At 39.3% G+C, this 16,456-nt stretch overlaps 1 protein-coding gene across 4 annotated transcripts in view; it reads right to left on the reverse strand.

Annotated features, from left to right (window-relative positions):
- The window catches only part of SLCO1A2 (solute carrier organic anion transporter family member 1A2), a 118,747-nt gene that overhangs the window by 45,345 nt on the left and 56,946 nt on the right, over positions 1 to 16,456 (reverse strand). The gene's annotated exons all lie outside the window — the stretch shown is intronic.

The raw sequence follows: 16,456 nt of genomic DNA on the forward strand, positions 1-16,456 counted from the left end.
GTGACACTAATTTATAAAACCTAATTGCTTTCCCTCTATACATTTGTTGAATCCCACTTCCCTACATGCATTAAGGCAACAGCCACTGAAGAATTATGTATGAGCTTAGTTCTCTTTACTCATCCTCTCACAGACATAAACATTTCTTGAAAGTCAGCTACATACCAACCATACGGCTAAGCACAAGATTTTAGCAGTGAACAAGAAAGTAAGCTGTCTTATAGGCAATATAAACAATATAAAGGTGTAAGCCACTGGGAAAGCACTTGGACCCAGATCCCAAGGAACTTATATTTTTATTGAAAGAGGTAAAATTTTTAAATAAAACACATTAGAATGCAACTGAACAGTATATGACCAAATCCAAATTGTCTGGTACCTACATGGTGAAAACTTCAGAGATCATATGTGAAAATTATTAAAGACAGTTTTGGTAAACTGAATAGCTTACAAATAAACTCATGCTGGAATCTCCCCCATAAAATGCCAAACCACCTTAATTATAGAGCAAGCACATGGCACTAATTTTGGAAAAACCAACAGATAAGTTTAATTTTTCAAAAGAATGGGAACTGCTAGTCTTCAGTCTTCATTTATAATATATCTGTTTTTATCAGAAACCTCTCAAGTGTACTCATTTCTTCCTTCTCAGGATTTAGAATCCAGTCTTGCTCTTCTCTTTTTTCCCCTTCGTTTTCCTTGCCAATATCTGAGCCCATTTATAGTCACCCAATCAAACAATAAGAGAGGGAGAAAACCTATTCCTCTTCCAGGTCAAAGTTAGCTTCACTCTTTTTAGTGGCTAAAGTCATGACTATTCTAAATGCCCATTTTTCCTATGTGGTGGCTACAGGAGATAGAAGATGGAGATAGTAAAACAGAAAATCTCACAAACAGGAATTCTCTAGTTCCTTCTCTGCATGATGATACTATGTAACCATCTTGAGCAATTTTTATCACCATGACTCAAAGATTTGTTCAAAATGTGTTTATTGTCTTGAGAGAAATTTTATAAACAGTTGTCTTGACTGGGGTAAGAGGTAGTGTTTGAAGCTAAGCACTTGAAGAAGTTAAATATGATTGAATTAACACTAAGCGTACCCTAAAACATTTCAGCTTTTCAGACACATTTTAAAAATTTTAATGGAGAAAAACAAATGAATGAATCAATTAAGTCTATTTTCCTTATTTTAAAAAAATCATGAAACCCAATAGTTAATGTCACAATCACTGTTGAGTACTTTGGCTCCAAATCAGGGAACGCACGCGTTGTTTCTTCATACCCTCGTGGCCCTGCCAGTGCCAGCCATGTGAACAAACCCCTTTTGTTAGCACAGTGTTGTTTGTACGGTGACTTCTGCTCCTGGGACTGCAATGTCACCAACAAATCTCCATCAATCATCACTGTTAATGAAAACAACTTGCTCAAGTTTTATTAAGTGGAGAAACATTTTCCTTCTCTAACTCCTTCTCAGCATTCAAAAGAGGTCAAATAATTCTTTAGTATGCATTCTTGCACAAATTTAGTTGAGTTTCTTGCATGCCTACTCATCAGAACCCTATTGGAATTCTTTGTTTTTTGTTTGTTTTTTAGCTGTGGTGAAAGCACATTATGGAATTGTTAACTAAATGCATATTTGGGGTCATTGGACCTCTAGAGCTTTTCATCTTGCATGACTGTAACTCTATAACCATTGAAAAGCAATACCCGGTTTTTGGCACCCCTGGTTTGTCAGCCTTTAGTGGTATGTCTCAATCACAGAAGAATATAATGTTTTACAAAATAAATGGTCTTGTTTGTGATTTTTCCTATGTTAAGTATCTAGACATAGTTTTTTATTACTATAAATCACTTGGGGGAAATACATATGTTTAATTTTACATTATTCTATATTATTGAATAAATTAAAATGAAGGCTTTCCTTTATTATGGCAAAACTAGGGAAGAAGAAGACTTATCATCCTTCCCCTTGGATGGATGTTAAAAAAAAAGAGAGGGCTGCACCAAAAAAAAAAAAATCTTATGAAAGTTGCTCATTTCCAGAACCTTCAAATCTCTCCTAGCTCTGCAAGAAAAGAACAGCCTCTTGTGGTATCCATTTGAAATAATTTCAACCAATACCAAATCAACTAAGTGCCAGTAAGGCATGTGTAGAAGCAACAATAACTCTTTGTGTGATGACTTCCAAATATTTTCCTTCTATTAGTTAATTTTCATCTGAAATTAAAAAAAACAAGATAATGGATTCTGCAACTCAACCTTACAAATATGATGTGGGAAACAGAGGCAGAAGAAAATCATTAAATTTCCTTACCTACTGACAAGCCCTTGAAGCAGGCAGAGTGGCTCTCCTCTAGGGACTCAAATGCCCTCACCTTGAGGCTTTGCTAATTGCAAAAGGATAATCTTAGCCTGACTGACCCCCTAACCCCAACTAGGATCCTGTAAGTCTACTTTAACAATTCCTTTAGGAAACTTTATCTCTAAACCTCCAAGAATAGTTGGAGATTATTCCCAAGCATATGACCCACTGATATACATCTAAAGGGTCTCACAAGAAGATTTTTATTACTGGTAATAAATAACCTTTCTCCCAAACAATAGCTAGCTCCTCAAGGTCCTGGACACACAAAATTCCTTGGAGACTTAAGCCATCCCTAACCCCCTCCCAACTTACAAGTATATAATAGACCACTCCTCACATCCCTGGGGCAGCACCTCTTCTTGCCCATGGGTCCTGTCCCCATGCTTTAATAAACCACCTTTTTGCACCAAAGACATCTCAAGAATTCTTTCTTAGCTATCGGCTCTAGACCTCGCCCCACTGAACCTCAACTAAATCCCAGAACTTCATCATTTGGTGGCTAACATGGGGCTGTGAATCTTTACTTCTAGACTCTGAGCTTCAGTGCAAAATTGGTGAGTACTTTTCTCTTTTTTCCCTTTACTCTCATTTCAGGGTTTTTCAAGGAGTGTGGTCTTATTGGAACACTTGCATGTCGATTGCTCAGGTGTAATCCTCTAGCCCATGGCTACTCAATGGGGAGGAGAATGTCTACCTTTCAGCTGGAAGTAAGTACCCGGACTGGAATGGTAATAAGACCCAGAAACTTGATGCCCTCTCTCTGTTCCTATTCTTATATAGAGTTGTCTCTCTTGGGCATGGGACAGCCACCTAAGTCACCAGTATGGCTGCCAATCTTAAGACTCCCATGTAAGGTTTCCTCCTGATTGATCTAATGTGATCCCCTCCCTGGTCTTGCCACTTCTGGCCATGGGAACTCCACTGGGAGCTGGCCAAAACCAGTACCCGATTGAATTAACACAACCAGGGACCATTTCCTAGGGAAGTTGGCTGTAAGGACCACGTGTGTTGGAATGTCACATAGACCATGATGGATTTCAGTCTTTACTGTTTCTTGTCAGTTTCTTTTTTTTTTTTTTTTTTTTAAAGATTTTATTTATTTATTTGAGAGAGAGAGACAGTGAGAGAGAGCATGAGCGAGGAGAAGGTCAGAGAGCGAAGCAGACTCCCCATGGAGCTGGGAGCCCGATGTGGGACTCGATCCCGGGACTCCAGGATCACGCCCTGAGCCGAAGGCAGTCGTCCAACCAACTGCGCCACCCAGGCGTCCCTCTTGTCAGTTTCTTATACTAACTACTTAAAGCTATGAAATTGGGTAATTTCCCCTTGCCAAACTTTTCTAGTATTTCCATGGGTTAAAATGGCAAAATAGTATTCAGTTTTCAGGACACAATGGGATGACATAGCACAGTATTTTAGTCCATTTACCAGGCACCCATCTGTAGCCTAGGATGCGATGGGGAAGAGGAGGGACGCCGGCACCCCTCCAAGGCCTTTTATGGCAGGAATGCCTTCACGGGAAGGTAGAATGGTGGTCAATAGCGATTTTTGTTGAGGGAAGTCTCTGGTCACTTTTGACACCGGAAACCTCTGACATACCCTGTGTGGGACGCCACCCAGGAGTCAGGGGAAATTTTGTTAATGGGCCTTCTTTACTTTTTTCAGGAACATGGGATCCTCCTCTTCCGTGCCCAAGAATTTTCCCTTGGGATGCCTCTTAACCTACTGGAACCAATTCAGTTTTAAGAAAGAAAAAGATGATCCTCTTCTGTAATACTGAATGGCCTCAGTACTCCTTAGGAGATGGGGAAAAATGGCCCATAAATGGGACTTTAAATTTCAGGTCAATCTATCAGTTTACCTCTTTTGCAGGGAAAAGGGCAAATGGACTGAAGTTCCGTATGTCCAAGCCTTTATGGCCCTAAATCAGGATCTGAACCTGTGGGCCTCTTGTAGAATGTGTCTAACCCTCAGCCAGGTTAACAGGACCCTCCCCCGTCAAGATATATTGGATGATGACTGTCTAAACAGGCCGATTCCTTTCAACAAACCTGGGATGTTGAAGGAATTGCCAGCCTGTCCAAAAAAAGAGGACACTGGCTGTGTTGCTATCCCTCCTCCTTACAAACCCTAAGACCCTTCTGCCTCCAGCCACGCTGGACATACCAGGAGAGGGACTCCCTATTTACAAGGAGCTCCATCTAAGTATGGGATGCATCCTCTTAGGGAAGTTGCTAATGGAAAAACAAGCACAATAAGGGTCCATGTCCCATTCTCCATGGCAGACCTGGCTCAGATAAAACAACAATTAGGACGATATTCTGAAAATCCCTCTCAATTTATTGACGGCTTTCAAGAAGTATTTATTATGTTTGATTTGACCTGGAAGGAGATATAGATAGATAGATCTTATAGATATAGATATATAGAGATATAGATAGATAGATAGATAAATCTATCTATCTATCTATCATCTATCTATATATAATTTTAACTCATTGTTGCATCCCTGAGGAAAAGAGATGAATCTGGGAGGGGGCAGAGGAGTTCACTGATGAGCTAGCAATGAGAGTTAGGGATCGTTACCCAGTTGGGGTTACTGCTGTCCCTAACACTGAGCCACACTGGAACTATCAGGAGGATAGTCCAGGGAGAGAAAAACGGGACCATATGATCACTTGTTCGGTAAAAGGAATGAAAAAGGATTTTCTAAACCTGTAAACTTTGACAAACTTCAGGAAGTTACACAAGGGACTGAGGAAAATCCAGCCCTATTTCAGGGACGATTGGTAGAGGTCATCCATAAATACACAAATCTGGACCCAGCCTCACCTGAGGGAGTAACCATACTAAATATGTATTTTATAAGCCAATCAGCACCTGACATCCACTGAAAACTAACTAAAATGGCTTTAGGTCCTCAAACTCCCACCCAGTGCCTATTAGAGGTAGCCACCAAAGTCTTTAACAATAGAGATATGGCCTTAAGGCAAGAAAAGGACCGGAGGACTAAATTGCAGGGTAATATACAGGCTCAAAGAGTGGCTGCCGCTATTGTGGGTTCCCCATAGCACCAGACTAATCAGGGGCAAAAGAAGGGGCAGCAGCAGAAAAAAAAACCAAGTAAGTTCCCATGCTATACATGTGGCCAGATTGGACACTGGAGCAGAAAATGTCCAAACAAGTACTCTCCACCAGGGCCATGTCCTGTCTGTAAAGAAACAGGACATTGGAGGAGAGACTGTCCTCATCTCCAGAGAGAGAGGAAGGCAGGAACTCACTTCCCTGTCTGAGAGTTGAAGCTGGAAGAACTGGCATGACAGGGCCCTGAGGCTGGTCTGGCTCCCTTTGTCATCAAGAAGACTGAGCCCCAGGTTTCCCTGGATGCTGGAGGTAAGTTTACCAATTTTTCTTATTGATACTGGAAGCACTTACTCTGTCCTTGTTAAGCACTCCCAGTCCTGCTTTTCTTTCTAACCTTAAAATTGTTGGCATAGAAGGGGAAACTAAAACGTGCCATCAGACAATGCCTTTAACTTGTAAATATAAGAGTCAATTGGTAACTCATGTTTTTCTAGTCCTTCCGCCTTGTCCCACCGCATTACTCAGAAGAGACTTAATGTATAAACTGGGTAGCCAATTTGCTCTTGCTGTAAAGGGGGATGGCTTGTTCTCTTTAACGTCTGGAGAGCTAGAACTATACCCTACTATCCCTTCCAATGTCTGGAAGAAAGTAAACCCACAGGTCTGGGATTGTGACATTCCAGGATGGGCTCTTAAAGCCCAATCCGTCAAGGTGACCTTAAAAGACCCAACTAATATACCTCATAAGAAACAATATCCTCTAAAACCTGAGGCCAAAGCTCGGTTATAACTGCTTCTAAGACATGGTGTATTAAAGCCTTGTCAATCTCCTTATAACACCCCAATTTTACCAGTAAAAAAGCCAAATGGGGAATATCAGATGGTACAAGATTTAAGAGATATAAATGAGGCAGTAATGCCTATTCATCCCATAGTACCTAATCCATACACTATTTTCACCCACGTCCCTGGTGATGCCAACTGGTTTACAGTACTTGACTTAAAAGATGCCTTTTTTTTTTTTTTAAATCCCACTATGTGAGGAAACACAACCACTATTTGCTTTTGAATGGACTTCTCCTTCAAGCCCACAGGCTGCTCGGTTAACCTGGACAGTCTTACCACAAGGATTTGAAAACAGTCCTCATCTACTTGGAGCTGTACTTAGCAAAGATCTCCATGATGTATCCTTATCTAAGGGGACAATAATTCAGTATGTGGATGACGTTTTAATCTGTAGCCCCACAAAGGAGACATCTGATGAAAATTTTATAACTTTACTTAATTTTTTGGCAGATAGAGGGTATCATGTAACCTCTAAAAAGGCACAAATATCTCAACAAAAGGTACATTATTTAGGATATGAATTAACACCCCATCTATCTACTGATAGAAAAAGGGCCATACTAGATCTTGAGCCTCAAACTACAAAAAAACAGCTTCGCACTTTTCTAGTTTTTGCCGCCTGTGGATTCCTGGGTTTGGACTCTTAGCCAAACCATTATATAACTCAATTAAAGGCCCCCAAGAGGAACCTTTGCTCTGGACTAAAGCTCAGCAAACAGCCTTTCAAACATTAAAAGCAAAACTTCTGTCAGCTCCAGCTTTGGCATTGCCAAATTTGGAAAAGCCTTTCACTCTATATGTAGCAGAAAAGTAAAGCCAAGCCTTGGGAGTTCGCGCCCAAAAATTAGGGAATGAAACAAGGCCGGTGGGCTATTTTTCAAAGTCACTTGACAGTGTAGACAAGGTTGGCCAGCTTGTCTTTGAGCAGTGGCTGCCACAGCTCTTCTGGTGGAAGAAGCCTCAAAGCTCACAATGAGATAGTCCCTGACAGCGATGACCCCGCATCAGGTCCAGAGTGTCCTAGAAACCAAGGGCCACCAAAGAATGATGGGAGGCTGCCTTTCTAGATACCAGGCTATGCTTTTAGATACACCTGAAATAATACTTAAAACCTGTCAAAATTTAAACCCAGCTTCTCTGATCTGTACCTGACCATCATACCTCTATAGAACATAGCTGCTCAGAGGTTATTGATCTTACCTACTCTAGTGGGCTGGATTTAAAGGACTCTCCTATTGAAAATGCAGATGATAACTGGTTTACTGATGGCAGCAGCTTCATGGACAAGGGAGAAAAACGGGCTGGATATGCTATAGTCAGTTTGATTAAAATGATTGAGGCGAAACCCCTTCCAATAAATGCTTCTGCCCAAAAAGCTGAAATAATAGCACTTACTTGTGCTCTTAAATTGGCAAAAGATCTAAGAATTAACATTTATACTGAATCTAAATATGCCTTCCTGGTACTACATGCCCATGAAGCTATTTGGAAGGAAAGGGTATTGCTGTCAAGTCATAACTCCCCAATCAAATATGGGTCTGAGATCATAACCCTTCTTGAGGCTGTACACCTGCCCAAGGAGGTAGTGGTAATTCACATCAAAGGACATCAAAAAGATATGCCCTTAGAATCTAAAGGAAACAATTTAGCAGACCGTGCTGCCAAAGGGGCAGCAAAACAGATATTAAGCCTTATACCAGTCTTAACTCCAATGGGGTCCATAACTCCCATCTATTCAGACCAAGAAACTCATATTGCTCAGGAGAGAGGTTATACTAAAAATACACAAGACTGGCTTGTTAACAATGAGGGAAAAATTTTTATGCCTAAAAATAGTCAATGAAAGTTCATACAGGACTTGCACCAGGCTACTCATTTGGGCAAAGACACTTTAAAATATTTAATTAAAAATATATTTGATGGAGTAAATTTGACGACCACAATAAAACAGTTTTGCCAATCCTGTGTTATCTGTGCCCAAGTAAACCCGGAAGGTGGAGCTCGCCCTCCCCCTCTTTTGAAACCAGCCCAAAGGCGTGCATCCTATCCAGGAGAGGACTGGCAACTTGATTTCACACAAATGCCACCCTGCAAATTTTATAAGTATCTATTAGTATTTGTTGAAACCTTCACGGGATGGGTCGAGGCCTTTCCTTGTAAAACTGAAAGAGCCGTAGAAGTAATTAAGATTTTGTTATGAGAAATTATCCCTAGATTTGGCCTTCCTTGATCTCTTCAAAGTGACAATGGTCCTTCTTTTACTGCTCAAATAACTCAACAAATAGCCCAAGCCTTAAAAATTAAATATTTCTTGCATTCAGCCTGGCATCCACAATCCTCCGGAAAGGTAGAAAAAACTAATCATACTTTAAAATGTCATCTTACTAAGCTTAGTCTAGAAACCCAGGAAAATTGGGCTACTCTCCTACCAATAGGACTTCTCAGGATGAGAACTGCTCCAAAACAACCTCTAGGACTCAGCCTTTTTGAGTTATTATATGGAAAACCATTTCTTTCTGTAGATCTGTTATTAGATGAAGATAATAATGCTTTGTTAAATTATTCACTGGAAGCTGGTTTAATTCATAAGCTACTCAATGAATATACTAATCATATATTCCCCAAACCTGATTTAACTATAGCCGAAAACCCACCCCACATAAATCCCCGAGACATGGTTTATTTAAAGAATTGGAAGTCAGATACAACAGGAAACCTACATCTAAAATGGAAAGGTCCATATTGGGTCATACTGTGTACTCCTACAGTCCTACAAAATAGGATGGCCTTAGATGTCCTGACAGCAGCACAGGGTAGCATGTGTGCAATTATCAAAGCAGAATGTTGTGTGTACATCCCAGAGTATCACAAAAATGTCACAGGACTAATAAAAGATATGAATACCCAGATTGAGGCTCTACAGGATCCTTCTCTCTCTGTCAGTGATTTGTTAAGTTCCTGGTTTAAAGGAGGATTATGGCCAAAAATTAAAAATCTCCTTTTTGGACTTCTCATTCTTATAGCCCTATTAATCTTAATGTGTTGACTTGTACAATGTTTCTCTATTTGGTGCCAAGACTCCATTGCCACAATGATTTCATGATGACAGATGATCCTCACCATGCACAGAGATACTTCTTCACTGTCAGTGCTGGATTCAGCTGCCTCCATGTTTCATAACTCCCCCTGCACATTCCTCGCTGATCAATGTTGACCCAAGTAGGTAGGGACAACTCTATGTCCCTATTCAGCAGGAAGAAGTTACAGAAGATGAGACCTTCCACCCTCAACAACCTTAAAGATTCAAGGGTCAAAATTGTTCAGGGGAGAATGATGTGGGAAACAGAGGCAGAAGAAAATCATTAAATTTCCTTACCTACTGACAAGCCCTTGAAGCAGGCAGAGTGGCTCTCCTCTAGGGACTCAAATGCTCTCACCTTTTGCTAAGGGGAAAATGACAATCCTAGCCTGACTGACCCCCTACCCCCAACTAGGATCCTGTAAGTCTACTTTAACAATTCCTTTAGGAAACTTTATCTCTAAACCTCCAAGATAGTGTCAACAATCATTCCCAAGCATATGACCCACTGATATACATCTAAAGGGTCTTACAAGAAGATTTTTATTACTGGTAATAAATAACCTTTCTCCCAAACAATAGCTAGCTCCTCAAGGTCCTGGACATCTTGCTTCCAAAATTCTTTGGAGACTTATGCCATCCCTAACCCCCTCCCAACTTACAAGTATATAATAGATCACTCCTCACATCCCTGGGGCGGCACCTCTACCTGCCCATGGGTCCTGTCCCCATGCTTTAATAAACCACCTTCTTGCACCAAAGACATCTTAAGAATTCTTTCTTAGCCATCGGCTCCAGACCTTGCTCCACTGAACCTAACCTAGATCCCAGAACTTCATCAAACATAGACATTATTCTTACATTCTTACTTCTTACATTCAGAGGAGGGACCAGGAATGCATAACTCCAGGTGAAAGTAGAGCAGAAACTTAAATGAGTCATAGACTCATACATTGATTACACGATGCAAAAGAAAGAATGGAAGACATAAAAACACAAACACAAAAACCTCCAACAGCAATCCAGCAATAAGAACACCCACCTGTTACTTTGGATAACATACTGTCTACCTCGATAACAGACCGAGATGTGAAAAGTAAACCTGAAACCTGACTTCTAAATCTTTTGGGGAACTGATTATAAATATCATCAGTGTTATGTCCCATGCCAAGTCATCCTAGAGAATGCTTAGATAAAGCCATTGTTTTCCACACTTGCAATTTTTTAAAAAGATTGATTTATTTTGGAGAGAGAGCACAAAAACATGGACAGGGGCAAGGGTGTGGGCAGAAAGAGAGAATGTCAAGCAGACTCTGCTGAACTACTGAGTTCAGGGCCTCACCCCAGCTTGATCTCACAACCCTGAGATCATGATCTGAGCCAAAACAAAGAGTAGGAGGCTCAACCAACGGAATCATTTGGGTGCCCCTTCCACACTTGGAATTTAAACTCTTTCCTTTCTTCAGATTATTATCCCAATTCTTTTCTTCTTTTTTGCCTGTATAAACCTAATTTTTGCATACAAAAACATATTCTTTCATTTAATTCTGGCATGTAGATACTGAGTTGCTCCTTTTCCTCACAGAGATAAGATTTTATTTATTTGGTTATTTATTTAGATTTTATTTATTTATTTGACAGACAGAGATCCCAAGTAGGCAGAGAGGCAGGTAGAGAGAGAGAGGAGGAAGCAGGCTCCCTGAGCAGAGAGCCCTATATGGGGCTTGATCCCAGGACCCTGGGATCATGACCTGAGCAGAAGGCAGAGGCTTAACCCACTGAGCCACCCAGGTGCCCAAGATTTTATGTTTTTAAAGCTCCCCAAATAACAGAAAATCTGTTAAAATGTTTCCATTTTCCCCCAACCCATTGATTTATGTATTTATTCATTCACATTTATGGAGGGAGCTAGATAGACTAAAAATGTCAGAACTTGAACCCCAGTTAGTGAATTCTAGTTTAGTTGTGAGTTGTTTAAACTCTTTGAGCCAATTTTTCCTTGCCTAAGATGTGGGATAGCTATGTGTTTATGCCTACCTTGCAAGACTGTTAATGAAGATTGAGTTATAAAATTTACATAATGCCCCTTGTGGGGTTGTTGAAATGACATAGTTACTGCATAAATGGCAATGATTATTATTCATTCATTCCCCAAATATTTATGAAGACTCTACTGCATTCCAACCACAGTAGTTGGTGCTAGAGATACAAAGATGAATAACATATGTGCTTGCTCATAAGGTATTGGGAGAGATAGACAATTAAATGGTAATCATAGCTAGCTAATGCCATTATGCAGGCAATTTGAGCTAAGTGCTGAGAAGAGGCAATTAATGAAAACTTTTTATTTGGATATTCATTTGGAATACCGTTTGAATACTGCACAATATTTTAAATATTGGGGCTTTGAATCAAAGCACAGCCAGTTTGAAAGGTTGTTGTTAAACTAGCTGTGTGATATTGTACAAGTTACCCTAATCTATCCACGTGATGAAGAGAGTCTCTATGTTTCGTATCAGCCAAGGTCCAGACAGGAAAACAGAACTCATGACATGTAATTCAATAAAAGAATTTAATATGGAAAATCAGATATAAAAGTGTCAGAAGAGTTTAGAAGTCAAACTGGGGAGATGATGGGCAATCAAGAGATTTATACCGTAGGAAGTCACTCCCATACCTAAGGCTGAATCAAAAAGGGAAGAGGCCTGAGCTGTAGGAGCAGGAGTCCTCAAGGATACACAGCCCTGGCCAGAAGCACCACCTACAGAGGAAAGATATGCCCAGGCTTTTCTTCTCTTTACAATCCCATCGAAAGTTCATAAATAACAGAAGTCAAACCAATGAATTACTGAAGTAGTAAGTAGTAAAAGTTTACTGTACATACACCAAAAAAAGAAAGTTAGAAAAACTAGGAGCACTCAAATCAAAACATGGAATGAGGTTCAGAAGGATATTATTATAAAATATATAGTAAGAAAACAATGGCTATTTCATTTTTGGAGCAGTTGGTCAGAATATTAGAATTTTCTTAAATGATAGTGAATTGGTCAGTGGTTATTTCATGTTAACTTTGGGAAAGAGTTTAAGTTTGCCTTACAATTACCAGAAGCATAAGCAAGAAATGACCCAAATCCAGTTTTGCCAAAATAAGTTAAGTTAAGCTTTGTTTGTACAAGTAAACTGGTATTTTCTGCTCCAGGAATCTCCAAGGCTGATCTTATTTGTTTCAGTTTTAACAACTCCAGTCTTAAACCAATACCTAGCATTCACAACCTAACTTGAAATCAGTTGCAAGAGAGCCTGGGAAATTTCAATTTTAGAAGGGAGTGTCTTGAGATGCAGGGAGGATCAGAAGATAAGAGGCAGAAAAACAAATAACCAATTCAACCACAATCAGATGCAGTAGAATTAAGATAATATGTAATAAATGCATAGCAGGCTGTTAGCACACAATCAGCATTCAGTGAAGGGTAGCTATTTGTATTACTGGATAATATACCTTCAATCATTAATGCTTTAAATTCTTAGTAATAGACTCAGGAGATTTAACAGAGTCTCACAATTAGCCAGCTCTTGACATTACATATACAGACATTGCAATCTCTTTGTGATACCCAATAAGACATGGGGCTTTGCACCAAATGAACTGATTTTCTCTTAGCTCATACATTAGTCAATTACTTTTACATCATGTAAACACAGCTGTGGTCATCAAATCTTCACAAGGATATAGCAAGGCATATCCAGCTTTCTAATTCAAGTCATATGGAGAGAAAATGGCCAAAGAAATCTGAGCTACATAGTCTGAGTTACCACAAGTGCTTTGTTAAACTGCTTCAACAAGCAAGTTTTTTTTTGTTTTGTTTTGTTTTTTAGGATTTTATTTATTTATTTGACAGAGAGAGATCACAAGTAGAGAGGCAGGCAGAGAGAGAAAGGGAAGCAGGCTCCCTGCTGAGCTGAGAGCCCGATGCAGGCTTGATCCCCGGACCCTAGGATCATGACCTGAGCTGAAGGCAGAGGCTTTAACCCACGGAGCCACCCAGGCGCCCCTACAAGCAAGTTTTTATAGGACATTAAAGTCAGAAGTAAAATCTTTCCATGGTGGAAGAAGAAAAAGGGGAAAAAATAACATTATTATTCCTTATTCTTACTATTTCCTTTTATGCAGATTGAATTCCATTGGCATGGCATGCCTTTCCTCTCTCTGTAACCTCACTTATCCCATGTGAGACAGCTGATCAGATCCAATGACTTACCTGGGGAAGTTTATGTATCTGGTGGTCAACTGTAAGGAAGCCTGCTTGCCAACAGAAGTAAGCCACATTCCCTCATATCAGCTTGTTAAGTATTTTGGACTCTCTGTGCTATACTTCTCTGTCTTATTTTTCAGTGGACTCACAGTTAGGATGAGGGGAAAGCTGATATTAATTGATATTTATTTTTTGGACACTCTTAAAGGCCCTGATATGCAAGGAAAGCATGAAAAAAACAGATTTTCTTAAAGGGCTATAACCAGATTGGAAAAACATAAGATCTATTATAGTATATACAGTGTGATATCATTTTTTAAAAAACTATAATTAGAGATAATAATAAAACTATAAATATTATATACTACTTTCTATATGGTAGGCACTATTCTAAAAGATTTATGGATATCAATCAGTTTGATTCTCATAAAACTCTATGATGTCAATGTTATCCTAAACTTAAAGATGTGGAATTAAGGTACTGAGAGGTCAAGTAAATGTGTGCAAGGACACACAGCTTGTAAGTGTCAGGGCCAGCACTGAGACCCATGCACTCTGGCCTTAGAGACTTTTTTTTTTTAAGGATTTTATTTGTGTGTGTGTGTGTGTGTGTGTGTGTGTGTGTGTGAGAGAGAGAGAGAGAGAAAGTGTGTGTGTGTGTGTGTGAGAGAGAGAGAGAGAGAGAGTGTGTGTGTGTGTGAGAGAGAGAGAGAGAGAGAGAGAAAGAGAGAGAGTGGGAGAGAGAGAGAGAGAGCGCATGAGCAGGGGGAAGGAGTTGAAGGAAAAGCAGACTCTCTGCTGAGCAGAAAGCCCAGTATGGGACTAGATTCCAGGGCCCTGGAATCATGACCTGAACTAAAGGCAGATGTTTAACCAACTGAGCCATGCAGGCATCCTGACTTTAGAGGCTATTAACCAGTACCCTAATCTGCCTCACCACCATGGTGTGTGGAGTGTGTGTTGGGGGGGGGGGGGAGGGGTGGTTCACTGTTGTATTTTTTAGATAAAATACTGAAAAACCAAAATCAGAATCTTGACAGTGGTTATCTCTGAATGGGATTATCATTTATTTTGTTTTGTCTTTCCTTTGGAAATTTTCCACAAGAATGGTTATACCTTTTTTTTTTTTAAGATTTTATTTATTTATTTGACAGATCACAAGTAGCCAGAGAGGCAGGCAGAGAGAGAGGAGGAAGCAGGCTCCCTGCGGAGCAGAGAGCCCGATGTGGGTCTTGATCCCAGGACCCTGGGATCATGACCTGAGCTGAAGGCAGAGGTTTTAACCCACTGAGCCACCCAGGCACCCCTGGTTATACCCTTTTTATTAAAATACAAACAAACAAACAAAACAAAAAACCACAAGGAAAAGAATGTCTTTCATTGGATTTTCATTGGATTTTTTTTAAGGTAATATGAACACAGCACATTTCTAGTCCCTGTTAATGTTCTATTCTTAACTACTTCTGTTTTTCTTCTTGCTTCTCTATTTTGGTTTCACTAAGAACTTTTGTGTTTCTCCTTTTTTCTCCCTTCTCTTTGATTACTTGGGCTTCAATTTGGCCAAACAGCTGAAAGCATCAGTGATTTCCCAGACTGGAGCCACTGAAAGAGCTGGAAGGCACCTGGGGTCACTATGCAGAACTTCCTACTGGATGTGGTTACAGACCATGAAGGTATCCATTCCAGCCTTTACTCTGGGGATTAGTAAATAAAACAATTGTTTAAGTTATACAACTTGAGCCCTAAATAAATGTCAAGCAAGCAGTTTGGGGACTAGTGTTAATCATATGATAAGGCACATGACTGGCCTCTCCTTCAGGTCACCCTTCAGCTGAATTTGTCCACATAACAGCTTGGATCATTAGACAATTTTAAATTATCTTTATTTGTGGTCATATGCTGTTTTATTTATACCTCTAATGGGCCACTAAATAAAGACAGGAAGCTTGAAGAGCACTGCTGTTAACATAGGGGAGCATTAAAAAATAATAATGTGATAGATTTCCCTCAAGATTATTGTCATTGGATCAGTAAATTTCATTCACCTAATCAAAATTTTTACCTAGTACCTTATTTTATAGTACCATTGTTCTAAAACCAATTTTTGGAGATGATAATAATAGATGGAAAATTAAATCTAGATGGTCTTTATCATACTCAGAGAAATATCTGCAAATAAAACATAACAACCATTCCTTATTTCCTCAGTTTGAAAAAAATTCAAACATTCTAAATCTAAGCTTACTGATTTAAAAAAAACTTTTTAAAACATTCTAAGTATAAAAATTCTAACATCAAAATATCAGCTTTTTAAATTTTAACACCTTAACATGTATAATAGTTAAACACCAACCTACATTTTCATATATGATTCCTTGTAGCCGAATACAACAAATTTTTGAATTTGTTTCTTAGCAGGTCATACATTTTCTCACAACACTAATTTAAAATGAGAAAGTGCATACCTGTGTTAAATAAAATGATATGTATGAGAAGAAATTAGTTTTCTTACTATTACTACCAAATATCATAATTAAATTAGGTTAATAATTGCGTATAAACACTTAAAGTAGAATCATCTACTTTTAAATAAACTTTTTTATTTTATAAGAAAATTGAAAATTGAAAAGATTCTCCATGAAGGAGAATAAGAATCTCTCGTATAAGCCCAGAGAGACTGGCAAACACTGGTCCAGTCAAGTTCTCATTGGCAAATATGTATATACGATGTATATTTGCACGCAAAACACTTAGTAAAGCACTTTTTAAAAATATTTTATTTATTTATGAGGGGTTTGAAGTGGCGGGGGGGTGGGAGGTTGGGGTAC

Source organism: Neovison vison, chromosome 12 (genome assembly GCF_020171115.1).
Source record: "Neovison vison isolate M4711 chromosome 12, ASM_NN_V1, whole genome shotgun sequence".
In the NCBI taxonomy this organism is placed as follows: Eukaryota; Metazoa; Chordata; class Mammalia; order Carnivora; family Mustelidae; genus Neogale; species Neogale vison.